Source organism: Polypterus senegalus, chromosome 14, assembly GCF_016835505.1.
Source record: "Polypterus senegalus isolate Bchr_013 chromosome 14, ASM1683550v1, whole genome shotgun sequence".
NCBI lineage: Eukaryota > Metazoa > Chordata > Cladistia > Polypteriformes > Polypteridae > Polypterus > Polypterus senegalus.
In genome coordinates, this window is record NC_053167.1 from 37,620,938 (window position 1) to 37,642,665 (window position 21,728).

A 21,728-nucleotide genomic window follows, 5' to 3' on the forward strand; every position below is an offset into this window, starting at 1 on the left:
ACTGTAAACATATTGCTAAATTTGCAGTTCTGTCAAAGATACCTCTAAGATGGGTCAGGGCATCACAAAACAGCTTCTCTCAAAATCATATCAAAGTATAAATCATGTTAAACACTTTATTACAAGGAATAAAATAAGGAAACTATATTGTATGTGCAGGTGTATATATACAGTATAGTCATGCACATGTGGTCCATATGGGACACAGCTTAAGGACACTAGTGATGGTAATTACCCACCCAACAAGGGATTAGCATTGCCCCTGCAGAACGAAAGACTGACAGCCACTCCATTCTGTACCCCCCACCTCCCTGGACCCGCCTCTTCCTACAGAGTGAATATATATATCCTGGAAATCTGCCAACTTGTTCTCAGTTCGGTTCTGAACTCATGTCTGGAAAGAAGTTTCTCAATTAAATGCATGTTGCATTTTTGTGCATTCTTTCAAATTATTGTGAGTCACCAAGACGGTGCGTCAACTCTTCCACTATGTTGTGTCTCCTTTTTACAAAATCTATATTCCAAATGCCTAAGCCCATGCTGTAAAAAGCACAGGGTCCTAGAAATTATTGAAATCATCAAAAGAACAATTGAAATGTATAGATGTCAGGTACAGTAATTGAAAGGAACTCCATCTCTCTGGGCATCTCTCTCTTAGGAGGATTCATTTTGCCAACATGCTCACATCGCTTGAGCATTAGTGGCAGGAGGAGAAATAAAAGGGATACTGTTTTACTGATGTGCTTGCCTCGCTTCTGTTATTAGCCACTAAGTAAATGACTCTTTCTTCATAGGTTCCGTTTTGCCGACGTGCTCATCTCGTTTGTTTATCTTCACAGGTGGAGCCCTTACCCCAACTCCACCTCTCACTTCAGGGCCAGCCAGCCAGACAGACAGACACACTTTCATACATAGATGTTTATATATATCTTTTTTACTATATATATATATATATATTGTCAATGCGTGGACGCTAGGTGGCACTGTTGCCCCTTTTTTTCCAACAGACTGATGTAGGGCACAGTTTAAAATATCAAGAAGTTTCTTCTTAAATAGTGCCCTACAAGTATCACAGCCACCAATAAACAGGCAAGGAAAGCACCAATCACAATACTAATAAACATAAATCTCTCTTCCACACCTCCCAGCAAACTCTGTCCTACTCCTCCAGACTCCGGCTCGCTTGCTGGGTCTCCACCAGTCCTTTATATATTCCTTGACCCGGAAGTGCTTCTGCTCTTCGTCCATGTGACTTGGATGGAAGTTTACACTATTTATAGATTATAGATTATATAGAAAACCCAATTCTGTGTCTCTTACAATATACTGTGACGGATGTATATATTCAGGGGGAGCAGCCATGGACTATTCAATATCCCCCCCGGATGCTAGATGGCAACCTCTCTTTGTTGGAGCGGTGCCTCGGTCTCCCACAGGGCTCCATGGGAATTGGAGTTTGGTGCAGTCATAACAATGCCACTCCCCTCTGGTACAATCCCTGCGGGATTGGAAGCAGGATGGGAAATCCTGCCCCAACATCTGCCAGTTGTGAAAGGCGCTATATAGGTACCCGACCCGACACAGACTGACAACGGAGGCACGTGAAAATTAAACAAAATATGATTTATTTTTCTTCACCTGTGGGGCAAGTCTTCCCCGTGTCCCACAGGCACAACACAGTCCCAAAAAGCACACAAACACCAAAATCAAAGCACCAAAATAAAAGTCCTTCCTCCACTCCTCGCAGGCAGCTTCGTCCTCCTCCTCATTTAGTTTTGCACTTGCCTTCGTTGTCAGGTCTGTGTCAGGTCGGGCACCTTTATAGCACTTTTCACAACATATATATACACAGTATATATATATATATATATATATATATATATATATATATATATATATATATATATATATATATATATATATATATATATATACTGTATATACACACAAAGTACACAGCTCTAAACTACACTTTGCAATGGCATGTCAGTAAAATCAAACATAAGAGCTTTTTAAAACATAATGTGTAAATCATAGAATAAATGTGGATTATAAGTCAATAAAACATACTGCTTCATACCTATGAACAATTTCAAAAATTAAACATATCAATTAAAATAAACATATAAAGACCTTGGAGAAATCTAGGAATGTGACTTAACAGAAAAGCGATGCATGTTGTACAAAGCATCAGTAAAATGGTTATTCATCTCTATAACGGTGTCGCATTTGATATTCTGATACAAATACTAATGTATATGAAGAATTCACAGACCATATATTGAAGTATGGAATATCAAGAGAAATGTGTTGCATCTAAGACTCTACCACTCCAAAGTGAAGTTATTTTTGTAGGCCACTTTGCACAGATGAATAATTACTTTTTTGATGCTTTGTAAGCATCAATAAAACCAAAAGAAGTCTTTGTTAATGTCTTGTTACATAAGAGTAAAATGAGTAGAGGATGTATTTTTGCAGTACCTAAGTTGAAGTGTTACCATCTCCTTTATTAAAATAGGATTACCTGAAATTTGTAGAATAATCAGTCAGCTAAAACCATATACTTAGATCTTTGTCCCAGTTCCATGAGGCTTTCTCAAGGAAGTTTCTAATGTGTAATTGATAGTGTACTGGAAATAGATACATGTTCTATAGATACTGGTGTTTTCCCAAACTCTTTAATGACTGCAGTTATAACACCAACACCAATGACTTTTCTAATATTCTAATTTTATGAGCCATGCTGATGGCCATAATTGGGATATAATGGCCCAGTACTATGCTATTACCCTTTGATGCCTATGAAACTTAGTTTAATTAAGTTAAATTCAATTTAATCTATTCTAACTAAATGCACTTGTATTTATCAGCCCAACTCAGTGCACAATAATTACAAATATGATATGAAAAACAGAAATGCAACACTTTTTGACATCTATTTCCAAGGGCACCTTGCACCACAACAAGGTATCAAGAAGAAAAACAAACTGTTTAGAAATCAGTAATGGTTAGCAATGATTGCCAGATGTTTATTTTTAGGAACGTATCTAATAAACATAGCTGCAGTGTAAATATACTAATTAGTATAAGGGTATGCTAGTTTTCATCTTGCATTTAAATACTGAAAGAGCAGCTATATTTCTTACAAGAGCTTGCAAATCATTATAGAGTTGGGGACATGTAGTACTTAGTAGCTAAAGGCTAGAGTGCCTACAGTAATTGTATTTATCGTTTGAATCTTACTTTTAGCAGTGTTTGCTCTGGAATGTGCAAATTATTATGCTCTGTTCAATAAATGTGGAGAAAGAGACATAAAACAGTTGAAATCAGCCATATACTTAACTGAAACTCAAGAACGGCAAATACATTGTCTTATGTTGTAGTCCCACTAATGATCCATTCAGATTTTAGGGTAGGTAAGCAGAAACCATTGGCCAGTGTGCTATATAGGCTTAAAGTGTGTCCCAGAAGTAACTGCTCTATGGGAGCTAATGTGTTAGAGAGGTCATGGTGATGGGCAGAATTTTGGGAGAGTTCTTCAGAACATTAGCTGGGGGCAGAGTGTTCACATGATACACACACAACCTTTTATTATATAAACAGGTTAACTTATGCATACCAAATGGCCCCTGGCTTTTTAATTATACACTGAGTTTCAGTAATACATTGAAATCTGGGACCTCCAAATTGAGCTGTGGTAGGTCAGCCCCAAGAATGTTACAGGTGTCCTTGATCCCAGTAGTAGTTTCAGGGATTACCCAAGTTTGAAGGTTGCTGTCTTCTGAGTGGGAAATATTTGAGCTTGCAGTCAAGAAGTAAGGTGAGAAAAATGTTACACTGGCAGGGAGGTAATGTGTTTGTGGCTAAAACAAAGAGAGAAAAGGAGAGAGTTGGAAGGTTTGTGTGTAGGCCCCTGTGGCTTTGGTTGGATCGAGCCACCTTGTCTGATGGTGAGGATTCACACCAATGTTTGAAAACCAAGGGGCTAACTAGACTTTATTTGCCATTTGTGTCTTCTTATGTTCTCTCTTTAATCATTCTTCCCTTATGTCTTTTATGTGATAAATTATTTTTAACAATGTTTTAAAGTTTTAGATTTGGGTACCTTTTATTTAGAGAGTAGCAGCTCATATGGAATAGTATTTTAGATAACAAGTAAGTTGCATGCTAATTCTGAGAAATTCATCTTCAGGAAGGGACAAAGCTCATATTTGTAATGCCTATCCATTTCTCATTAGAGAGGGAATTATTATAAGGTCTGTTGAGAAATTTGTTTGGAGCAACACAAACACTTAATGTTCTTAATGTGCAGTAGTTCTATGTCTTTTGTCATTTATTTGGTCTGCTCATTGTTGCTATCAGTTGTTGCCTTTTTATATATCTGCATTTTTTTCAATGTATAGAGTGGTCCAGATCTAATTATGCAATTTTCATTATGCTATAACTTATTAAGTTTATTACATAGAAAATCACCCGAAAAATCCTGGACCATCGAGAAGTGCACGAACTGACGACATGAAGAATCGTTTTTGCGCCGAACTGGAATCGTCCCCGCATAAATCAAAGTCATCCAGATTATTTGGATCTGCATAATTAGATCTGGACCCCCTGTATACAAGTTACCACCCGTTGAGAAATGATGTGGAATACAAAGGTCGACAGCTGCTAACCCTTCTTCGGTCAAGCATTTCCTGGTCATTTCTATATACAGGTGAACTCCTGTGGTAATGAAATTCATGGGACCATAAAAATATTTTATTATAACAGAAATTTCGGATATGGGGAAAATACATATATTATTGTGATCGGAGTCACCAGTGATTTGCCATCTGTAATGGCAGTGGTGCAAGAAGAGCTCTGTAGCTGTTCTGCTGCATCTGGTAAATAGTAAACCAAGGGCAAAGCAATTGGTTGTCCTCTGCAGGATCAGACTGACTGTGTAATGCGATTGTTGCACAATGTTTAGACCATTTTACATCGGGCTTTCACATGCTCTTCCTCACATTCTCCTGGTTAGCCAACTGAAGATGGGAACTAAAGCAGGATGATTGCCCCCATCTCACAGTTCCTTTCTTGTATGATTAAGTGCTGAAGTAACAGATCCGATTTTGAATGACCTCTTGAGACTGTACCTACCTTCTCTATCCAGTACCTATATTTTATGTTTCTCAGCTTTTTTGTTAGATGCAAAGAAAACTTTGAAAAGCTCTATGAAACTTGAATAGTAGAGTATACGCACATGACACAACTACCCATTTAGATGTTTTGATGGTGCACTGACTCAGAATTTGGCTATGTGTATGTTCCTACACTCTGACCAAGCCTTGCTGAGATTTCCCAAGACCAGAAATTTTGCAACAGATTGTCTTTTTCTTTTGGTCTAAAGAGAAAGAGACAGCCTGTTGCAGAGTTTCCAGGATGCCACATTAACTATTTTTTGCATCGTATTATTATCTTCAGTGGCCAATTTTGGTTGAAAAAACATTTGTTATACTGAAGTTTACATTCCGTTAAAACAAAATCCGTTAAACATGATGTTGTATGAATGTTTATCTCGGGCAACAAAAAGTATTAATTATTCTGAAAATTAAATTACTTTGGTATTAATGGGATTTGATATGTATATACTGTACATATATTGAACTTCAGGGCTCAGATCTCAGAAAGCCTTCTTCTCCACTTCACACCCAGACAAGCTTTGCATGTATCTGAGCTGTATTCTTTCCTGTGAAGTTGCCTTGGTAAATTCACTTTTGGGATATAGCATTGGGATATGTATTTTGTATATACATATACATCCATCCATTTTCTAACCCGCTGAATCCGAATACAGGGTCACGGGGGTCTGCTGGAGCCAATCCCAGCCAACACAGGGCACAAGGCAGGAACCAGTCCTGGGCAGGGTGCCAACCCACCGCAGTATATACATATACAGTGATGAGTGAGTCCCTGTATTGCATCTGAAAGATGAGTCTGATTCTATGGGCTTCAGGAAAACCAGCTTTATTCAAATCAAAACAGGAACAGCAATAGTATTTATAGAAACAGGAGCTGCCCCTCTACTACACACATACACAGCAAACGAGCAGGGATGGGGCTATGTTAGTGGCTAGGTTATAATGTTCCTTGCATCACCCATCAAGCGACAGATGCATTAACACTAGAATTACCAAAGCTTACGAAAAAACTTGTGAAACTGGCCCAACTTAAATCCATTCGCAACTTTCCGTCAGCATCTTTTGCCTTGTAAATGTGTTGATCAACACAAGCAGCAAGCAGCCTGCTATCCCATCCCCCCCACCGCCACAGAAATGGCAAAAAGCCCTCCCAGCTGAAGCCTTGTTTATCTGGGAGTGAGGTACTGGCAGCTGTATAGGCTAAATACTGTAATATATCGGTATTTGGAACACATGCATTTCATGTGTGTTCCGTGTGTACAAATATCTACGTTAGTGTAGCATGACAGAAATATTGAACACATACCTAAAAGACAAACTTTTTTCATGTTTTAGTACTAGCGACAAAATTTTGACACGGTGTATAATGTGTGAAGACTGAAGTACAAATATCAAATAAGCACTTTCACAAAAGGTACAAGTATAAAAAGTGCGCTTTAATTCAAGAATATAACCGAAGAAAGAGAAATTGGGTTGGTGTACCTCAGTTTCATTAATGCTTTGGTAGTACAGCAGTAAGAACTGCTGACTCATAAACAAGAGGTCGCTGGTTCAAACCTTGCAGCATCCCAAAATAAACGTTTTGAGTAGTGAGCTGCTCCTGTTTGTGATTATGTTTTGTGATGGTCTTTACATAAGAAGCATTTATATGTTACTTATATAAAAGCTAGATCAAATGTTACTTACCTTGATTTATTTACTTATCTTCCCACAGCGTAAACACAAGTACACTACAGAGCTTCCTCTGTTTGATCGATATGGGCATGCTCACAAATTACACATGTACTGAAGTGTCTTCATACTGGGGATGCAGTGAACTTACAGTTGCCTCGGTGGCACTGCAAACCTGTGATTCCCTCAGCGATGGACAAGAAGCCCTTGACAGACATGTCAATCACCTTTTATGCATGCAGCCCCTTTGGGAAGAGTTATAAAAGATATCTCACATAAACCCCTTAGCTTTGTCTACACCGGTGTGGACAAAGCTACGCTCTAAGCCAAGCATAATAATTTAGAGAAAAATTTTAATATACTCATATATCTAAATGCAGAAAAGTTTATTAGAACAGTGCATAGACAGAAACTTCAAAGAGCACAGCTATCAAGATTAGCATGTCTTTCAGTATCCTAGACCTTTATGGGGGCTGGCTTATGAATGCAGATATCCACAAATTTCAAGAAAGTATGAACAGAAAGACTGCAGGGAATCAAAGCATTTAACAGTTATTTTTCCAGCTGCTTTTTGATCTAAAGATAAAATTTTCCCAAGTGTGACAGAGAACAGTGGCATCTTAATGCAGCTTTCCCCCATAAATCACATTAATCGCATTAGCAGTGTGTTTCAGAGGACTGCAGCCTGTCAGGATTAATTGGCCTGATCTACACAATGTCTCTGAAATCTTACAAGGGTTCAATGGGCAAACTATAATGAGTCATATTTTACTGTCGCTTAAAGGGCAAAATTAGCCACCAAACCCCCACCCCAAGTCCATAGATACATACAAATGCAAATCAAATGAGATACAGTGGCAGGACACAGATTTAAAAATGAATGGCTCAACAAAGTATACAGTTCTAATTATAGACTATATTCTGATTAAATTTACAGGAGCAACAGCAAGATTCTTGCAAGATTAGTAAAAAGAACAACAATTAAGCAGTGTAATCAGTTCCACACAACACAGAAAGAGGTTTGGTGGCAGCCACCTGTATACAGTACTTGAAATTGGCTGCAAAATAAAATAAAACATTATGGTTCAATGATACAGGTTTCAGTCCAAAACAAGAACAAAGCAAACAGGCAAACATGGTGGTTTTATGGTGGGAAATGGGAAATGATGTCATTAGACAGGAACCGGAAGTTACGTCTTTAGCCCGGAACAAGAAGTGATATCATCGGACCCAAGTGGAATTTCCCGTGATCAATCTGTCAATGAAAAAGAACAAGGACTCGTGCACTCTGCCATCCCCTGGTTTGGCAAGGAATTACCTTCTTTTGAGCATTTCAGCTGCCTCCCATGCGCATGTGTGTGACTGTAGATAAACACCAATCAACCCATGTAACACATTGAAAATATTATAATAAAAACAGAATGGAAAACATTTGCAAACAACATATATCCACCTTGGCGGTCTGATCCTCAGCTACAGAAACTGGCTCTTGGGACGTGGAAAGTCACCTCTCTGAAGGGGAAGAAGCCTGAGCTAGTGCGCGAGGTCGAGAGGCTCCGGCTAGATATAGTCGGACTCACCTCGATGCACAGCTTGGACTCTGGAACCAATCTTCTTGAGAGGGGCTGGACTCTCTACCACTCTGGAGTTGCCCCCGGTGAGAGGCGCCGAGCAGGTGTGGGCATACTTATTGCCCCCCGACTCGGAGCCTGTGCATTGGGGTTTACCCGGGTGGGCGAGAGGGTGGCCTCCCTCTGCCTTCGGGTGGGGGGAAGGGTCCTGACTGTTGTTTGTGCGTATGCGCCGAACAGCAGTTTGGAGTATCCACCCTTTTTGGAGTCTCTGGAGGGGTTGCTAGAGGGCATACCTTCTGGGGATTCCCTCGTTTTGCTGGGAGACTTCAATGCTCACGTGGGCAATGACAGTGAGACCTGGAAGGGCGTGATTGGGAGGAATGGCCCCCCCGATCTGAACCTGAGCGGTGTTTTGTTATTGGACTTCTGTGCTCGTCATGGATTGTCCATAACGAACACCATGTTCAAGCATAAGGGTGTTCATATGTGCACTTGGCACCAGGACACCCTAGGCCTCAGGTCGATGATCGACTTTGTGGTCGTGTCGTCGGACTTGCGGCCATATGTCTTGGACACTCGGGTGAAGAGAGGGGCGGAGCTGTCAACTGATCACCACCTGGTGGTGAGTTGGCTTCGATGGTGGGGAAGATGCCGGTCAGACCTGGTAGGCCCAAACGTGTTGTGAGGGTCTGCTGGGAACGGCTGGCAGAGTCCCCTGTCAGAAGTAGCTTCAACTCCCACCTCCGGCAGAACTTCAACCACGTCCCGAGGGAGGTGGGGGACATTGAGTCGAATGGGCCATGTTCCGTGCCTCTATTGTTGAGGCGGCTGACTGGAGCTGTGGCCGCAAGGTGGTCGGTGCCTGTCGTGGCGGCAATCCCCGAACCCGTTGGTGGACACCAGCGGTGAGGGATGCCGTCAAGCTGAAGAAGGAGTCCTATAGGACTTTTTTGTCCTGTGGGTCTCTGGAGGCAGCTGATAGGTCAAGCGGAACGCGGCTTCGTTGTTGCTGAGGCAAAACTCGGGCATGGGAGGAGTTTGGAGGCCATGGAGAACGACTTTGGACGGCTTCGAGGAGATTCTGGTCCACCGTCCGGTGTCTCAGGAGGGGGAAGCAGTGCAGTGTCAACACCGTATATGGTGGGGATGGTGCGCTGCTGACCTTGACTTGGGACGTTGTGGGTCGGTGGGGGAGTACTTTGAAGACCTCCTCAATCCCACTAACATGCCTTCCAATGAGGAAGCAGAGCCTGGGGACTCTGAGGTGGGCTCTCCCATCTCTGGGACTGAAGTCACCGAGGTGGTCAAAAAACTCCTTGGTGGCAGGGCCCCGGGGTGGATGAGTTCCTTAAGGCTCTGGATGTTGTAGGACTGTCTTGGTTGACACGTCTCTGCAACATCGCATGAACATCAGGGACAGTGCCTCTGGATTGGCAGACCGGGTGGTGGTCCACCTCTTTAAAAGGGGACGGAGGGTGTGTTCCAACTATAGAGGGATCACACTCCTCAGCCTCCCTGGAAAAGTCTATTCGGGGGTTCTGGAGAGGAGGGTCCGTCGGATAGTCGAACCTTGGATTCAGGAGGAACAGTGTGGTTTTCGTCCTGGTCGCGGAACAGTGGACCAGCTCTACACCCTTAGCAGAGTCCTGGAGGGTGCATGGGAGTTTGCCCACCAGTCTACATGTGTTTTGTGGACTTGGAAAAGGCATTCACCGTGTCCCTCAGGGAATCCTGTGGGGGTGCTCGGAAGTATGGGGTACCGGACCCCCTGATAAGAGCTGTTCGGTCTCTGTACAACCGGTGTCAGAGCTTGGTCCGCATTGCCGGCAGTAAGTCGAGCCCATTTCCAGTGAGAGTTGGACTCCGCCAGGGCTGCCCTTTGTCACCGATTCTGTTCATAACTTTTATGGACAGAATTTCTAGGCGCAGCCAGGGTGTTGAAGGGGTCGGTTTGGTGGACTCAGGATTGGGTCACTGCTTTTGCAGATGATGTTGTCCTGTTTGCTTCATCAGGCCGTGATCTTCAGCTCTCTCTGGATCGGTTCGCAGCTGAGTGTGAAGCGGCTGGGATGAGAATCAGCACCTCCAAATCCGAGAGCATGGTCCTCAGCCGGAAAAGGGTGGAGTGCCCTCTCAGGGTTGGAGGAGAGATCCTGCCCCAAGTGGAGGAGTTCAAGTATCTCGGGGTCTTGTTCACGAGTGAGGGAAGAATGGAGCATGAGATCGACAGGCGGATCGGTGCGGCATCCGCAGTGATGCGGGCTCTGCATCGGTCTGTCGTGGTGAAAAAGGAGCTGAGCCGTAATTTACCAGTCGATCTACGCTCCTACCCTCACCTATGGTCATGAGCTATGGGTAGTGACCGAAAGAACGAGATCGCGAATACAAGCGGCTGAAATGAGTTTCCTCTGCAGGGTGTCTGGGCTTTCCCTTAAAGATAGGGTGAGAAGCTCAGTCATCCGGGAGGGGCTCAGAGTAGAGCCGCTGCTCCTCCGCATCGAGAGGAGTCAGATGAGGTGGCTCGGGCATCTGATCAGGATGCCTCCTGGACGCCTCCCTGGTGAGGTGTTCCGGGCACGTCCAACCGGGAGGAGGCCCCGGGGAAGACCCAGGACACGCTGGAGGGACTATGTCTCCCGGCTGGCCTGGGAACGCCTTTGGGATTCTCCGGAAGAGCTGGAAGAAGTGGCGGGGAGAGGGAAGTCTGGGCCTCTCTGCTTAAGCTGCTACCCCCGCGACCCGACCTCGGATAAGCGGAAGAGGATGGATGGATGGATGGATGGATATATCCACCTTAATAAAAGGACCAGTGTCTGTGTGTCTGTCTGGGGCTATGTTTGTGTTAGGTGCCCGTTAATATGGGATTCGTAAAAAGCATTACTAATGTTTGTGATGGACCTCCTGTTGAAATGAAAAATGCAATCTATTTTATTACTACAAACATTTGTGATATGCCATCTGTGGGACTGAAAGTGCAATGCATTTTATTACTATAAGCATTTCAAAATGCATTCCAATAGAGGGTGCACTGCAAAAGTTAACCCGGAGTATGCCGAGGTCTGCGTTGATTATTTAGATTTCAGTCTTTTATGGCTGTCACAGTTAGTAGCCTTAATAATTCTGTAAGATACCCAAATGAATCCATCCATTAATGTTGTGATCCTGCTTTCAGTAAATATTCATCAAAGCCTATTCTGGCAGGGGAGAAACCAGCCTATGACAACCACATTTATTCAGAATTTCCACATTATCCATAGTAGACCTAACAGCAAGTTTTACTGTATGGGATGAATGCAGAATCCTTGAAGAAAACACACATGTACACAAGGAGAACTTGCATTCTACGCACAGGAGACATCCCTGCTTGGATGCTCCAATGCCCTATACCAATCTACACAAATGGAATTTTGTATCATTTCATCCATGCCATCTATTCAAGATTCAAATTGTCAGTATCTAGCAGCTTTCTTACATTCATGCATTGAAACTTAAAGAGGTAAGCCTACTAGTATCAAAATAGGAGGAACTAGAGAGGATGTGATGAGACTGATTAAACTTCAAATGTTTAACATTCTAGAACCTAAATAAAATTTATGTTTTTTTAAGTAGTGAAAAGCAAAGATGTGCACGAGAAAAGAAGTTTAAGACAAGAATTTTGAACTGCACCCCTTCAAGCAACACAAGGCTATGTCTTAATTCTGTGCATACATTATTACATATTATTTGGCTGTTGCCTTTATTCAAGACAACTTAAAACACTCAAGAGATACAATTGGTTATAATTCTTTTGTTTCTCCAATTGGAGCACAGGCAGGTGAAGTGATTTGCTCTTGGTCAAACAGTGTAGTATTTGAACCCACAACCTCAGGGTATGAAGTCCAAAGCCTTAATCACTACATCACACGGCTTGCCACAATACATACTGTAGGTTCAGGCAGCAGTGCCCTGTATGAAGTTGTGTAGCAGTAGCTGTTGTCAACACTGAGTTGCAGTTTTCAAGTCTTTGCCCAGTTCCAAAGTAAATCTGATTTTCAGATATGTTTTTTCTTCTTCCTCAAAATTTATTATTCTACCACTTTGGGTATTATCTGAAAATTTCACTATATCTGACTTTATTAAAATAGAAAAGGTTTCCTGATTGGTTGACATCAAGCCTTGTATTTTTACTCATGATTGGCTATCCATTAACTAGCTTAATATATATATATATATATATATATATATATATATATATATATATATATATATATATATATATATATATCACAAACTTAACAATGAGCCACAAAAAGGTTTGGGGCAGCCACCCATATATTATTTCCCAGCTGCAAATTTAGAAAATAATTGTACTGAAGTTTACAGGTTGTAGTCCAGAACAGAACTGATTTATTTGTAAAAAGATGGCAAGGCAAGCGGAGGAAGTGATATCATCAGTAGGGCTGGAACCAGAAGTAGTGTCATTGGGGCAGTGGTCGGAAGTGACATCGTCAATAGCGCTGGAAACAGAAGTGGCATTATTGGAGCCATTGGAATTTCCTGTAATAGGTCTGCAGAGAAGTGAGAGAAAGAGTTAGCGCACTCTGCCACACTTTGGTCTGCCATGGAATTGCTCTCACTCAGGCTCTTATATACTGTATATCCCACAAATTGTCTGAAGTTCTGCTCTGTAGGGTAATCTCAAAAGACTGGTACTGACTGGGGAAGGCAAGTGACTACTTTTATAGGGAGTGGAAAGAAAGAGAAAGGTCCAACAGGGTACTGGCGCAAGTGAGGTCAGCAGGAGGGTCTGGTCTGAAGGAGGAATTGGAAATGGGTTAGGCTGTAGTCATTCTTCTCTTCTGTGGTTCTGTGGGAGAGGAGACGTTAGTGCACTTAATCAACCCCCTCCTGGTGTTTTACCCTTGGTTAAGCCCATAGACTGCCTCCCATGCGTATGTGTATGACAATATATACAGTATGCATTATATATTATGATGTACTTCTGTTCTTTAGGTCTTTGTTCAAAAAATTCTTGATAAATCCAGTCCTTCTAAACTCATGGTGGATAGAAGTTCAAAGCCTTTAACTAGCCTTATTGAATTACAGATTGTTAATTGTTATCTGTAAATGATGTTCTCAAAAGTGAACTATAAAACTGCTTTATATGAGCATCTTTAAAAGTTATTTCAGACATTTCATTTTCTGATCTCTGTTGCTCAAAGGAGAAATATACATTTATTTATCATGAGTATCATTTTGTGAGGATCTGTTTGAGTGTTTCTTTTTTGTAGTATTATTTGCTGTTTTTAAATTTTAATTACATTTTTAAGTCTGAATTACATATTTTATGTTTTTTGTTCTGTTTACTAATCTTTTAATCTTTTGCATTATTGCAATGAGCGTGTCACAGATGCCATTTTCCATAAAACCAAAGTCTGTTTGGTTCATTCTCAAAACTCCAGACAGAACCTCTGCCACAAAAAGTTTCTTTTTGCAAAGGAAACATTAAGAAAATTATAAAGAAATAAAGTACAAAAGGAATGAAAGTGCTGTAATTTATCTGTCCTTACTAAATCTATCCTCAGGGAGATGTCCTTGTCCTTTTCTGTGCTTTTTTGGACAAGACGTCCATAGGATTGCACAGTGAATTCATACATATGTGATATGTAGATATATTGCATCTGTTACACATAAACATTTTATTTAAGTGTTCACAAGCACTTACTGTCATCAACCCGTACAGTATGTTAAAATTTTAGTTTGTTGGTAAGATAAGTAGCTGAACTCTCAGTTTTTCATATGACCTATACCATTCATTTTAACAGCAATCTTGATGTTACATGTGCTACCTGTTCATATACTGGCACCTTTCCCGTACAGAAAATGAAGAGGAGCTAAAAATGTGTCTTGATTCAGCTGAGCCAAATGATAAAAATACTTTCTGCTTATAGTCTGTTGAATCATTTATTTAGTTTTCAGCTACACAAATGAAGAAAATGTACAAAACATGACTTTCAACTAACTGGGGTCATTTCCTCAAATATCCAATCAGGACAATGTACCTAAATATGGATGACATCAAATGCAAACATAAACCCACCAAGGTCAATGCTGGTACAGCACACAGTGTGAACAAAGACTGCACAATAAAAGCTCCTCACATACAGCACCTTAAGCAAGTCATCTGATCAATATTACTTTACCTCAAAATAAATGACTCATGGGTTGACTCAGGCCACCAAGCCATGACATTTGTCAGTCTGATCTTGGCCTTACAGATGACTTGTGTGTTGATGGAATGTCACTGCTTACAGGTAACAGCAGCTTTGTTCTTGCTAAGTGTCTATATTGCAGCATGAGTGCATTAAAGTGCCCCAACTATGTTAGGAAAGCAGGACACTGCTGCAGATTTCTTTTTTATGTTGCCATTTTTTTTTTCCAAAAATATGTTATGTTTTATGTTTGTACACCCACACCATATGACAACCGAGATATTTGTGACCTATTGGCAAGTTCAATAGGAAGAGACGACAGGTACTCGATATACACTGATGAAAAACCAAAAAGTTCTTCAGTGTAAATGCACAGCATTGGCCCACTTAAAATGGGGCTGAATTGTAGTACTTCATTAGGGGTGTTATCATTTCCTAGTTTCTCCATATACTGTATGTTACATACGGATGGGTCAGAGTTGCCATAAATATATGCAAGTTCTTTCGTCAAGTTTTCTTTTATTAATCCTAACTGTTGTGTAGAAAACTGTGTACACGCAGGCCTTTTTGTGCATAACTAAGTTTTATACATCTGACCCTTGGAATTTGGTGTTCTCCAGGAGCTTGTTGTTGGCCCATACTCTTTTTGTCAGTCTTGAAAAGGTTTTAGCTGCCTTTCTGGTGTGCTTGTTGATGTCGCTCTTGTGTGAGAGATTGTCGAAGATCATTGAGCCCTGGTATGTGAACTCCTGGACTACCTCTAACTCGTAGTCAGCAGTACCCATGGAAGGGTTACCGTAAACATCTTCATGTTGATGGTGAGGCCAGTCTCTCAACAGGCTTCTGCAAAGTGGGTCATGAGTGCTTCTATTCCTACTGAGTTTAAGTTAACAACAGCTACATCATCAGCAAACAGGACATCTCTGATGTGTCTCATTTGTAACTTGGAATTTGCTTGAAACCTTGATAGTGTGAAGAGATTCCAATCTGATCTTGCATAGAGATAGATGTCCTCTATAGCCATTCCAAAGGCATATTTAAGCAGGACAGCAATGCTCCTCTTCATGTCTCTTTTAGTCAAGCATATCCTGACTAAAGCTGCTGAATAACGTCAGCATACTGCATTTCTGTTTGTTAGTCCTTTGTCCAGAAACATAAGTAACACAATATTGATAAACCTTTACTAACCCTCCTCTATTCTGTTTCTCTTCTCGGTATCTGGATGTGGCACTTGGTGCTGCTGCTCTACTGCCAGGCTGCTCTCCTGCAGATGGAAAAGTCATCTCGGATAAAGGAGTGTTGGAATCAAAGGATGGAAAGATTCACTCATCAGAATGGGCGGCCCAGCACAGATTCTATGGTTGAATACTTAAGAGGTGGTAGGTGGCAAGCTGGCCAAGGACTCCAGGACTGGCACTGTGTCCGATTTTGTTTTCGACATTCTCTTTTAAAATTTTAATCTCCTTCTTTGTCAATTAGCTTATCAATTAATGTATGATAAAATGGTTTCTACCTTTTTCTCTGTGTTGACATCTTCCTCTTTCTGTGTGGGGTTGATGAGCTTGATCAGCCTTCTCCAAACAGTTCAGTCCTGCACCTCCTCACAAGTCAAGCCCTTTTCCTCCAGATCTTCATTTACTTTATACATCCACCTTGGCTTTGGCCTTCCTTGCTTTTTTATTCCCCTGTACTTCTCTTCCTATCACTATTTTGCCCACATATTCCTAGTCTCTCCTCGTCACATGTTCATACCACTTCAACCTACTTTCCTGTACTTTCTTAGTTATCTCTCCCACTTTTATTGTACCTTTGATTGTCTCATTTCTTATTCTGTCCTTTTTTGTAACTCCACACATTCATCTCAGCATTCTCATTTCTGCCACATGTAACTTCTTCTCCTGTGCTCCCTTTACTGTCCATGTCTCAGCACCATCCATCATTGCTGGTCTTATCACTGTCTTAAAAACCTTACCTTTAATCTTCACCTTAATTCTTTGATCACACAAAACTCATAATGCCTTCTTCCCATTGTTCCATCCACACAGTACTCTATGGGATATTTCTGCATCTCATTTTTTATTTCAGGCTACCACTGATAGAAATTTAAATTTACCCACTATTTTCAATATCTCTTCATGCAGGCTAAATTCTAAATCCTGATCCTCAAATATTCTGTCTTCTTCCTATTTACCTTCAATACTCTGTCTTCCAAAACACTTCTCCATTCTTCTAACTTCCACTCCACTTCATCATTTTTGGTGCTACACAAAACTATGTCATCAACAAAAAATGTGCACCAGGGGGATTGGTGTTTAATCCCTTGATTGCTTTTAACTCTTGTCCTCACTTCTTCATCTATATCCTGCACAATACTCACACACTTGTCTGGCACTCCTTTCTCTCTGACACACCTTCAGACCATTTGACATGGCACTCTCTCATAAGCCTGCTCCAATTCAATAAACACCACATGCAAACCTTTCTGTTTCTCTTGATGCTTTTCTATCAGCTGCCTCAATGCAGACTTTATCAGTTGTTCTTTTTCCTGGCATAAAACCAAACTGCACCTCTCTAAGGGTGGTCTCTTCCCTAATCCTTCTCTCTGTAGCCTTTTTGCAGATTTTCTTTGTGTGTGATATAGTTTCCACAATCCTGAATATCCTTCTCCTTTTAAATGGGTACATTCACACTGTTCCTCCAGTCTTCTGGTATTTTCTACTGTTCTCCTTGTTATCTGTGTGTTATAACAAATCTGTATTTTTTTGTGTACTGGTTCTGTATTTAGAAAGTAATATAATCTATAATTTCATTTTAACTGAGAATTGTTCACAATTCTTTATTCAGCCTCCAGTTAATCCAAAATGCGGCTGCAAGAATTATTACAAGAACAAGAAAATACGAACACATAACTCCAGTTCTTAAATCCTTACACTGACTCCTGGTTAAGTTTAGGGCAGATTTCAAAATCCTGCTTTTAACATATAAAGCATTAAATGGTCAAGGTCCGGCTTACTTGTCTGAACTTATCATGACTTACAAACCAAAGCACATTAAGATCTCAAGATGCCGGTCTGCTTATGATTCCAAGGATTAATAAAATAACTGTGGGAGGTTGAGCTTTTAGTTACAGGGCCCCTAAACTGTGGAATGGTCTGCCTGCTTCTATAAGAGATGCCTCTTCTGTCTCAGCTTTTAAATCCCGGCTGAAGACTCACTACTTCAGTTTAGTATATCCTGACTAGAGTTGCGGATTAACTGTACAGACTGCATCTCTGTTGTTAGTCATTAGCACTAAAACATAAGTAACATGATAGTTATAATTGAATACTAACCCATACCTATCCTGTTTCTCTTCTCGGTACTCAAATGTGGCACTTGGTGCCACGGCCCACCTGCCAAGTTGTTTTGCCTGCCTAAGGTAAAGTCATCCCTGATGGAGGATGACAGGAATCGTGGGAAAGAGGGGTCCTTTCATCGGATTGGCTGACTATTTCAGCTGTGTAATGGCCAAATGGGGGAGGCAGCTTGATGAATGAGGTCTCCAGGACTCTAAACATATCCAAATCATATTATGTGATATCATCTACTGTTAAATTCTGCTACGTACTTCTAAAATTTTTATTTTTATACTGTATTGAGAATTTGTTCTGTTCTGTGTGTTGTATTGTATTGTATTGACCCCCTTCTTTTTGACACGAACTGCACGCCCAACTTACTTGGAAAGGGGTCTCTCTTTGAACAGCCTTTTCCAAGGTTTCTTCCATTTTTTCCCTACAAGGTGTTTTTTTTTGGGAGTTTTTCCTTGTCTTCTTAAAGAGTCAAGACTGGTGGGCTGTCAAAAGGCAAGGCCTGTTAAAGCCCATTGCGGCACTTCTTGTGTGATTTTGGGCTATACAAAAATAAATTGTATTGTATTGTATTGTAATGGTCTACGCCTGAACTCAGAGCGCTATACAAAAGTAAGTTGTAATGTAATGTAATGTCCTTATGGAATGACTTGATAATGCTGAGCAGGTATTGGGGGGTAGTCACTATTACCTAGGATCTTAAAGATGCCATTTCTGTCTGCTCATGAAGTCAAAACTCCTTAGTAAGAATGATAAAAGTGAAGTATAGTGGTTCCTGCTGTTCCCTATGCTTTTTCTGCAGTTACCAGACAGAGAAGATCATGCCGATGGTGAACCATTCTGCTCTAAGCCATCACTGAGATTCAAGGTGTACTCTCTCTGCAAGCTCCTACAGTTGCTTAAAGCCAACTCTAGGAAGAAGCTCCCCACAATGCTAAGAAGGGAAATGCTGCCAGTTCAACCAATTTACGCTGAAAAATACCCGTCGTCAAATACCCTGCAGTTATACATTTACTCCCACTTTTTTCTTGTATTTGTGATTCCTGAAGAGAGATCCGCAAAAAGAATGTGTTTATGGTATCCATTTCAGTCAGTAATACCTCAATTTCACATTCACTGAAGTGTGTTTCCTTTGTTCTTCTGTGGTATGTTGTAAAGAAATCACTGAAAAACATAACCAAAATTATATGGTCAGTCAGTCAATCATCATCCAACCCGCTATATCTTAACAGAGGGTCACGGAAATTCTGCTGGAGCCAATCCCAGCCAGCACAGGGCGCAAGGCAGGAATTATATGGTCCATCCATCCATCCATTGTCCAACCCGTAGAATCCGAACACAGGGTCACGGGGGTCTGCTGGAGCCAATCCCAGCCAGCACAGGATGCAAGGCAGAAATTATATGGTGATAAAGAATATTCAAAAAAGAGTTTTTATGCCATATATGGTTACTGGAGTCAGGTAATGGGGAGTACCTAAATGCACTTCCATAAATGAATATTTTTATATTGGTCTGAAATTTACAAAGGAACTTGCCGTGGAACTTCGAGTACATCTGTTTTTATTTTGTGTATACGCTGCGGTTGCCTTTTCAAATGTAAGCTAAATTTTAGTATGGAATCCAAAGAAGGTTCTGTACATGAGGCCGGATGACTCAGTACAGCCTATATAAGATGTTAAACAAGGAGAGTGGATGGCTATAGCATCTACAGTTTGAAGACCACGGTAAACCCCTAAATCACAAATACCTCTTTGTCTTAAACAACTGAAAAAATTCAATATAATTAGCCAGGCAAGAAAATAAAGGGAATTAAGTTGAGTGCTGCTGACTGATTACTTTAGTATTTTTTATTAAAAATAAACAATTCTGTGTTTCATTTGTTAACCTAAAAGAAAATCCTTGACCAACAAATTTGCATTTTATACAGATGGTCTTCAAGTTTGTTATGCTATTATTCATTGCATTTTGCAATTCTGGACAGGTTGTGGTCAAACTTTTGGCAGCAGTAACCGATTCCCTGCTTCTTTTGTGTGAGGCACCCTCTGTTTTTCTTCTTAGTTGACAGTATCTGAGACCCTACTCATGTTTTATGCAAAATGAGATTAAGGTAGTATAACATTCCAATTATACAAATTATTATTTTGATTAAGGATTATCAGGAAGTATGTGGAAGCTCACAAGTAGATGATACAGTCCATCAATACGAACATATTGTGTATTATTATATATAATATAAATTCATAATATATTAAACAGTCCAGTGTAATCTACAAAGTAACAAAGGAGGATTGTCATGGCAGTTATATTTTCTAATCTATGTACTAAATGCCATTTTATTTTCTTGTATTCGTATTTATTAGCTGATACATTGCAAAACACGCTGGGACCTTTGAAGAAATTGTTACATTTAGTACTCCTAATTAAAAACACATGTCTTATTTGTCTTTAATGACCATCAAGGTAGCTTAAATAACAGCAAATACAAATTTAAAAGCGTTTAGTCCTTGTTATGGAAAAATAGAAAGAAGCAAAAATGTAAAAAGTCAATGGGAAATCGAATCCAGCGGCACCTTTCCTTAATTAAAGGGACTTTTGTCTTCTTTTACTTTAAATTTTTTAAGTAGACTTTACCAGAAAGTATGTTGACACAGAAAGCACCCAAGTCCTTCATTCCCTTGAAAAAGTAAGTAAAATAAATTTTCATCATCATTATGCACGTCTATTTTATTGTTATTAGCTTATGCAAATGCTTGCGTTAATCACTTTTTCTATTCATAATTCTGAAATATAATGATCTGCTTAAATTAAACATTTCATTTCATAATTTGCATTTCTAAAACACATTCTTAAGATGTCATTACCCAGGTGAATATTCACATATTTTTTTCTAAAATGTTAATAAGCAATATTTCTCCTCTGTGCAGTCTCTTTACTAAATCTAAGTTACTTCAAAAAGTCATTAGACATATCAGAATGTGAATTTGCACATTGGATAACGCACAAAGAGGGTGGATGTTTTAAGTCCTAAGACACACAATTCTTAATGAGTACCTAGTTTTAAAATCACATTGTGCAGCGTCTTGGGAATTAAATCTGGAATATCCTAATGTTTAATTTCAAAAGTTCACAGAGGCTGAATTATGGTGTAGAATATGACTAGTTTTTTAAAGGGATCACTGCTAGAATGAAGCTTTAGAAAGATGAACCTACACTGCCACTACAAGAACATTGCGTCAGCATCATTAGGTTATTGAAAGTATTTTATAATGATCCATTTCCAGTCATACTGCCTTCCCATTAAGGAATTCCTTCTGCATTAGACTGTGACATGCTGGGTAAGGACCCTGATGTACAATTCCCAACTTGGTGTGTCAGTAGACAACACTGAGAAACCAAGGGATGAAGTAAGAGAGACTTAGACTAAAAAAAAGTATTCTAAAATCAGGAATCTGTTTCATTCCAGCAGTGTCCATACTATTTTACAAAGAAATGCCTTGCAAAAAAAAATATTTACAAATGCAAAGACACTTCCAAAAAGAAAATCAGTGCAGGTGTGATAATATTTACAGTGGTTTCCAAATCAAAAGTGAAGAAAAGACCAAGAAAAGACAAAGAAAACCTCTCCCACCTCCTTTTTACAGGCTACAAAACGGATCACGAAGGCAAGGTTAAAAAAAAAATCAAAACAAAATTAATAAACACCTACTATTACTAAAGAACAAAGTACGTATCTCCACTACTCAGTGAACTAAATCAGTAGCACAGATC